Source organism: Chaetodon trifascialis, chromosome 5 (genome assembly GCF_039877785.1).
Source record: "Chaetodon trifascialis isolate fChaTrf1 chromosome 5, fChaTrf1.hap1, whole genome shotgun sequence".
NCBI classification, from domain to species: Eukaryota; Metazoa; Chordata; class Actinopteri; order Chaetodontiformes; family Chaetodontidae; genus Chaetodon; species Chaetodon trifascialis.
In genome coordinates this window covers 30,689,041-30,696,067 of record NC_092060.1, presented here as the reverse complement: position 1 = coordinate 30,696,067, position 7,027 = coordinate 30,689,041, and the positions used below count along the sequence as shown (strand labels likewise).

At 52.5% G+C, this 7,027-nt stretch overlaps 2 protein-coding genes across 4 annotated transcripts in view; one reads left to right on the top strand and one right to left on the bottom strand.

Annotated features, from left to right (window-relative positions):
* canx (calnexin) overlaps positions 1-7,027 on the top strand; it is a 283,863-nt gene that overhangs the window by 52,302 nt on the left and 224,534 nt on the right. The window lies entirely within an intron of this gene.
* The window catches only part of LOC139331126 (transcription factor COE3-like), a 100,077-nt gene that overhangs the window by 20,512 nt on the left and 72,538 nt on the right, over positions 1-7,027 (bottom strand). The window lies entirely within an intron of this gene.

The following is a 7,027-nucleotide window of genomic DNA, read 5'->3' as shown; positions in this document are numbered from 1 at the left end:
CTGACGATCACAAACGAGGGAGTAAAGAGACAGAGACAGTCGTCTGTCTCTGTCAGCTGCAAACAAACAAATTAAATATATTAAAGTTCTGATAATTAAAGGACAGACTTCATCTTAATCTGCAGATCAATCTCATTCATCACAAACTGTACTGTTGTTGTTGTTGTTGCAGTGAACCTGGACTTTATGCACCCCCCCCATGCCCCCCACCTCTGAAACCTAACCTCCACCACTCACACTCTCTTTACAGGCCGAGCTGCCTGTCAATCACAGTTTAAAGTTCATGAAATTTCTATGAGCATCGATTGCAGCAGCAGCAGTGGGGGGGCAGGGGGAGGGGGGAGGCCCTGGGGAGGACGAGGGGTGAGGAGGGTGTTAGTGACTCCTCTGATTGATCAAGTGTCTGGCTTTGAGTTTCTCTCCTCTCTGCTGCCGACAGTTTGACGTGTTGTGTGAAACTGAAGCTCTGAGTGTCAGAAAGAACACAGGTGTGACTGTGGTCTGAGGGACAGGTGTGACTGTGGTCTGAGGGAGAGGTGTGACAGGTGTGACTGTGGTCTGAGGGACAGGTGTGACTGTGGTCTGAAGGACAGGTGTGACTGTGGTCTGAGGGACAGGTGTGACTGTGGTCTGAGGGACAGGTGTGACAGGTGTGACTGTGGTCTGAGGGACAGGTGTGACTGTGGTCTGAAGGACAGGTGTGACTGTGGTCTGAGGGACAGGTGTGACAGGTGTGACTATGGTCTGAGAGACAGGTGTGACTGTGGTCTGAGGGACAGGTGTGACTGGTCTGAGGGACAGGTGTGACAGGTGTGACTATGGTCTGAGAGACAGGTGTGACAGGTGTGACTGTCTGTGACTGGCTGACAAAACCATCAGACGTCCTTTAAATCACATCAAAGGACGAACAAAGAGACAAATAAATCACCTGTCTGAGCGCGAGAGCAAACACACGTCAGGACTCACCTTCACAGACGACCCTGCACTCGCTCTTTCTGCAGGTACAAACTGATCCTGAACCAGCCCCACACACATCATTAAAACAATTAACACTCACAAGTCAGCCAATGAGAGAGCAGCAACGAGTGGATGGGGGGGGGGGGGGGGTGGCAGAGAGGGAGAGAGAGGGAGGGAGGGAGGGATAGGGGAGGGAGGGATAGGGGAGGGAGGGCGGGGGAGAGGGCTCTAAGTTCACTCTGGGTCCGCCTTGGCCCACATCCACATGAGCCAGACCAGTCCAGCACCATGGTGGTCTGACTGGGATCAGATCGGATCTATGATGAGCTCAGCTGTCCTCTCTTTTGGACATCTACGTCGTCCATCTTTGCTCTCGAGCACACAGGTCGGCCACACCTGCTCCCAGCGGGCCGGGGGGGTTCAGGCATGTCGAGGCCTGCCAGAGGGGACCTCTCGAGGGCGACCCCCCCACACACATCAGTGCATCAGGACCGGGTTGTCCCGTGGAGCCGGGCGGAGCAGCTACGCCCTGAGACGGAGGCGCTCTGCGTGGCTCCACTGTGTGACGCGTCCACATCAATCAGCTGCTGCGAACACCATCTCCATATCAGCGATCGATGCTTCCCTCCATCTGAATCACATCTTCTTTCCTCACAACACTTCTTTTATTCATTCATTGGCTCCTTCCTTTCTCCGCCTCCTCTTCATCCCCACCACCTCCACCCTCCTCTTCCTTTCTCCCCAATCTGACTTCATCTCAGCTCTCCTCTCTCTCCTCCTCCTCCTCCCCCTCCATCTCTCCTCTCAAAATCTCTGACTTCCTTCGTCTCAGTTTCTCTCTCCACTCTCCTCCCCACCCTCCACCTGCTCTTCCCCCTCCCTCCAGCACCCCCTCCTCCTCCCTGTTCTCCCTCTGTGGGGCTGCAGATCCCCTGGTGCAGCTGCAGGAGGAGGGGGAGGTGTTGGGGGGTGGAGGGGGTTGAAATTAATGAGAGGAGCCTGGAGGTATTGACTTTCCTGGGAAAACACAGCTCTCTAAAAATCAGTGGCCGAGCGCCGCAATAACTCAGCACCCATCGATCCCACAGCATCACCCCCTCACCCGCCCTCCCCCTCCTCCCCCCCGCAGGCCGCATTGATCTGTGCATTACAAGCTGTGAGGCCGGACCCAGCAGCACCGCTGAGGGGAGGGGATGGAACCTGCAGGGCCAAAAAAACTATCGAGAAAAACTACAAATCAAACCTGCAGAAAAAAAACTACAAACCTGCAGAAAAAACTACAAACCTGCAGAAAAAAACTACAAACCTGCAGAAAAAACTACAAACCTGCAGAAAAAAACGACAAACCTGCAGAAAAAAACGACAAACCTGCAGAAAAAACGACAAACCTGCAGAAAAAACTACAAACCTTCAGAAAAAAACTACCTACAGAAAAAACTACAAACTTGCAGAAAAAAAACTACAAACCTGCAGAAAAAAAACGACAAACCTGCAGAAAAAACGACAAACCTGCAGAAAAAACTACAAACCTGCAGAAAAAACTACAAACCTGCAGAAAAAAATGACAAACCTGCAGAAAAAACTACAAACCTGCAGAAAAAAAAATACCTACAGAAAAAACTACAAACCTGCAGAAAAAACTACAAACCTGCAGAAAAAAACGACAAACCTGCAGAAAAAAAACGACAAACCTGCAGAAAAAACGACAAACCTGCAGAAAAAACAACAAACCTTCAGAAAAAACGACAAACCTGCAGAAAAAACGACAAACCTTCAGAAAAAAACTACCTACAGAAAAAACTACAAACCTGCAGAAAAAAACTACAAACCTGCAGAAAAAACGACAAACCTGCAGAAAAAACGACAAACCTTCAGAAAAAAACTACCTACAGAAAAAACTACAAACCCGCAGAACAAAACTCCTCACCTCTCACTCCTCGCTCCCCTCTCCTCTCTCCTCACTCCCCTCTCTTCTCTCCCCTCTCCTCTCTCCTCACTCCCCTCTCCTCGCTCCCCTCTCCTCGCTCCCCTCTCCCCTCTCCTCGCTCCTCTCTCCCCTCTCCTCTCTCCTTGCTCCCCTCTCCTCGCTCCCCTCTCCCCTCTCCTCGCTCCCCTCTCCCCTCTCCTCACTCCCCTCTCCCCTCTCCTCGCTCCCCTCTCCTCTCTCCTTGCTCCCCTCTCCTCGCTCCCCTCTCCCCTCTCCTCGCTCCCCTCTCCTCTCCCCTCTCCTCGCTCCCCTCTCCTCTCTCCCCTCTCCTCGCTCCTCTCTCCCCTCTCCTCTCTCCCCTCTCCTCACTCCCCTCTCCTCGCTCCCCTCTCCTCGCTCCTCACTCCTCTCTCCTCACTCCTCTCCTCGCTCCCCTCTCCTCTCTCCTCTCTCCCCTCTCCTCACTCCCCTCTCCCCTCTCCTCGCTCCCCTCTCCTCTCTCCTCTCTCCCCTCTCCTCTCTCCTTGCTCCCCTCTCCTCGCTCCCCTCTCCCCTCTCCTCTCTCCCCTCTCCTCTCTCCTCACTCCCCTCTCCCCTCTCCTCGCTCCCCTCTCCTCTCTCCTCTCTCCCCTCTCCTCTCTCCTCTCTCCCCTCTCCTCTCTCCCCTCTCCTCTCTCCTTGCTCCCCTCTCCTCGCTCCCCTCTCCTCTCTCCCCTCTCCTCGCTCCTCACTCCTCTCTCCTCGCTCCCCTCTCCTCTCTCCTCTCTCCCCTCTCCTCTCTCCTCACTCCCCTCTCCCCTCTCCTCGCTCCCCTCGCTCCCCTCTCCTCTCTCCTCTCTCCCCTCTCCTCTCTCCTCTCTCCCCTCTCCTCTCTCCTTGCTCCCCTCTCCTCGCTCCCCTCTCCCCTCTCCTCTCTCCCCTCTCCTCGCTCCTCACTCCTCTCTCCTCGCTCCCCGCTGCCTTCTTGTCATTCTGCTGAGCGATTCAGAGCCGAGCCGAAGGATCAAATCCTCAAGTTGCTTTAAGCTACGCAGAGGAAGAGAGCAAGGAATTCTGGGAGAACGCTCAGATCTGACTCCTCGTCACTCCAGAGGAGATAGAGGGGAGAGTCAGAGGAGGAGGAGGAGGAGGAGACAGACTTAGAGGAGTCAGAGCACGCCCAGAACCGGCACAAAGACCAGTGGAACCTCCTACGAGCTCCTTCAGTGACAAATATCAGAGCACCTCCTTAGAATGAGCTCCTCATGTCTGCAGAAGGAGTCCACCATGTGTCACCTCCGTGTTTCTACAGCAGCCCAGAGGGGACAAACCAAACAGCGGCTCACTAGATGGCACTAAAACCTCCACACTGCTCCTTTAAGGGGAGACATTTTGCTGAAACGGCCTCAAACGGCTTGTTGGTTCCAACACAAACATCGTTTTATTTTATAAAAACTCTAATGGACGCCGTCAGAGAAAAGACAGAAGGAGACGTCTGAGACGACAGCAGAGACCAAACTTCAGTTTAAACAAAGCGTTTTAATAAAACCAGGCCCTCCTGCTGCGCACTGACTGGCAGCCATGTTTGTTCCTGGATGCCGTTTGTGAAGCGCTGATGTGCATCGCTGTTTGTTTCTGCTTCCAGGGAGAAGAAACGCTTCAGCCTCCTGAAGGAAATGACATCAGCGTGCTCTTCAATCATCCACAGCTCGCCCGCTCAGGGTTTAAACGCTCGGCTCATTTCACATTCATGAACGACGCGCTGCTGGCACGGCGAGCGTGCTCTGGAAACGCACACCGCCGCGTCCCGCTCTTAAAATATGGATGTTTAAATCAGATGAACTGGCGACGTGTGCGCACAATATGGCCGCCTCTCTGGCAGGAGGAGCGGGAGAAGACTTGGGAGAATTACAAGAAACTGTGCGACATTATGATGCAGCCACCTGTCGGGGTTCAGCCTCACGATGCCTTCAGGGACACGCGGTTTTGTTGTTTCCTATCAATCAAACTGAAGTCAGATGTTCACGTTCCTTCACTGGATTTGTGGAATCTGTGCGCTGACAGACCGAGTCCAGATTTCTAAAGGACCAGGAAGCAGATTTCACCGGATTCTGCTGCTGACGGCGTTTATAGAAGAGGCTGCTCGGTTCTTTAAGGCACTTTGTTCCAACAGGAACGGCGCGACAGAAGAGAGATTAAGACACAGACTGTAAGCATTAATGAGGTGAGACGTTCACTGACCACTCGGTAATTAAAGTCAACACCTATACTGAGCTGATGAGAAAGCAAAGTGACGGAAGCCTGGAAGGACAAATGTATTAAAACTACAAAGGAAGATTCATTAGAGTGTTTTATTCGTCTGGTTCTTATTTGTTTCAGCTTCACTGGCTGAAACTCTTTTCCCACCTTTCAGTGGAGTTTCCGTGTTTCCAGCTGTCCACGGTGTGACGGATGTCTGACAGCACCTGAAGCTTCGCTCATGCTTTCATTTTGATTTCTTCTGTCTGTCATCTGATCAGAGGTTTTGTGGTTTGGCCCTAAAACACGCTGAGCCCTGTGTGAATTGGATGAAAGCATGTTGGGTTGGTCCGTCCAGCGTGTTTCTGAGGAGGACACACTCTAATGGACGCTGAGATAACAACAGCTCTATTATGCACACGTCCACATAAAGGCAGCGCCGGCAGCTCGCGTCCGTCTATCTGGAAATGGAATCACAGATTAGCATTGCAAAAGGAGGCGGCGGTGGCCGGAGCGTCCATTGTGAGCGTCCGTCTCGTCCCTCCTCAGCCTTGCGCCGCCGCCATCGGTGGAGGCGGCGCCTCCAACAAAGACGGAGCCAAAGGAAGGAAGCGGCGATAAACTGGTGTTAAACAGAAAGCCTGAACACGCTTCATGACATTTACTTATCGCACTAAACAGCCTCCATCTGACCTTTCTGCTACTTTGAATGACATCTGGATATTCTGACGGAATAATCGGACAGTAAAAGCACCGATTTAAGGGAGATACCAGGAGACACGTGGACGTTTACCTGTGGACAGCAGACAATGAGTCTGAAGGACGGGAGGACAGCAGAGACGCAGCAGCAAGATGTTTAGTTCACCTTCAGTCTGATCCTGATCCTCAAGTCCAGAATCCTTAAAACCTTCACTCAGAGCCGGTCCTCAAAGCCAGGGTCCTCAAGGTCAGAGTCCTCAGGTCCAGAGTCCTCAGGCCCAGAGTCCTCAAGGCCAGAGTCCTCAGGTCCAGAGTCCTCAGGCCCAGAGTCCTCAAGGCCAGGGTCCTCAAGGTCAGAGTCCTCAGGCCCAGAGTCCTCAAGGCCAGAGTCCTCAGGTCCAGAGTCCTCAGGCCCAGAGTCCTCAAGACCAGAGTCCTCAAGACCAGAGTCCTCAGGCCCAGAGTCCTCAAGCCCAGAGTCCTCAGGTCCAGAGTCCTCAGGCCCAGAGTCCTCAGGTCCAGAGTCCTCAGGCCCAGAGTCCTCAGGCCCAGAGTCCTCAAGACCAGAGTCCTCAAGCCCAGAGTCCTCAGGTCCAGAGTCCTCAGGTCCAGAGTCCTCAGGCCCAGAGTCCTCAGGCCCAGAGAGATCTGGACCGACATTATGAATCTGTTCAAACATGTTTGTTCAACCTCACAAAACTTCAGATTCTACAGGAAAGTTTCCAAAGACCCAAAAATCAGAATGTGTGTCTAAACGATGGACATGTGCGGGACATGCGAGGGACAGACTGGAGCTCAGAGCTTTCAGAGGACACTTAACTAACAAACCCTGAAACAATCACTGAATATCATCATTTTCCTTCAGGAAAGATTCGTTTTCTCTCTGCACTCAGAAACTTTCACTTTAATGTGGGATTACTGACCAGTGATGAACGAGATCTCAGAGTCTGATCTGTGATCAGTACGTCTTTAAAAACCCGAGCAGAGCGGTGTCCAAGACCACGACGACAAGCGACGAAGAACGGCAGATCGATTCAACCGTTTATGGCTCGTCATCAGAAACCAAACAGCTGATCTCAGCTTTAACTTGGCTGACGTGACGCAGAGGAGACGAACACAGCAGAGGAACACCGTCCAACAGGCAGAGGACAGAGTTTCAGACAAGTCAAAGACAGAGTTTCAGACAGAGACAAATCAGAGACAGAGTTTCAGTTTGTCCCTCTGGTG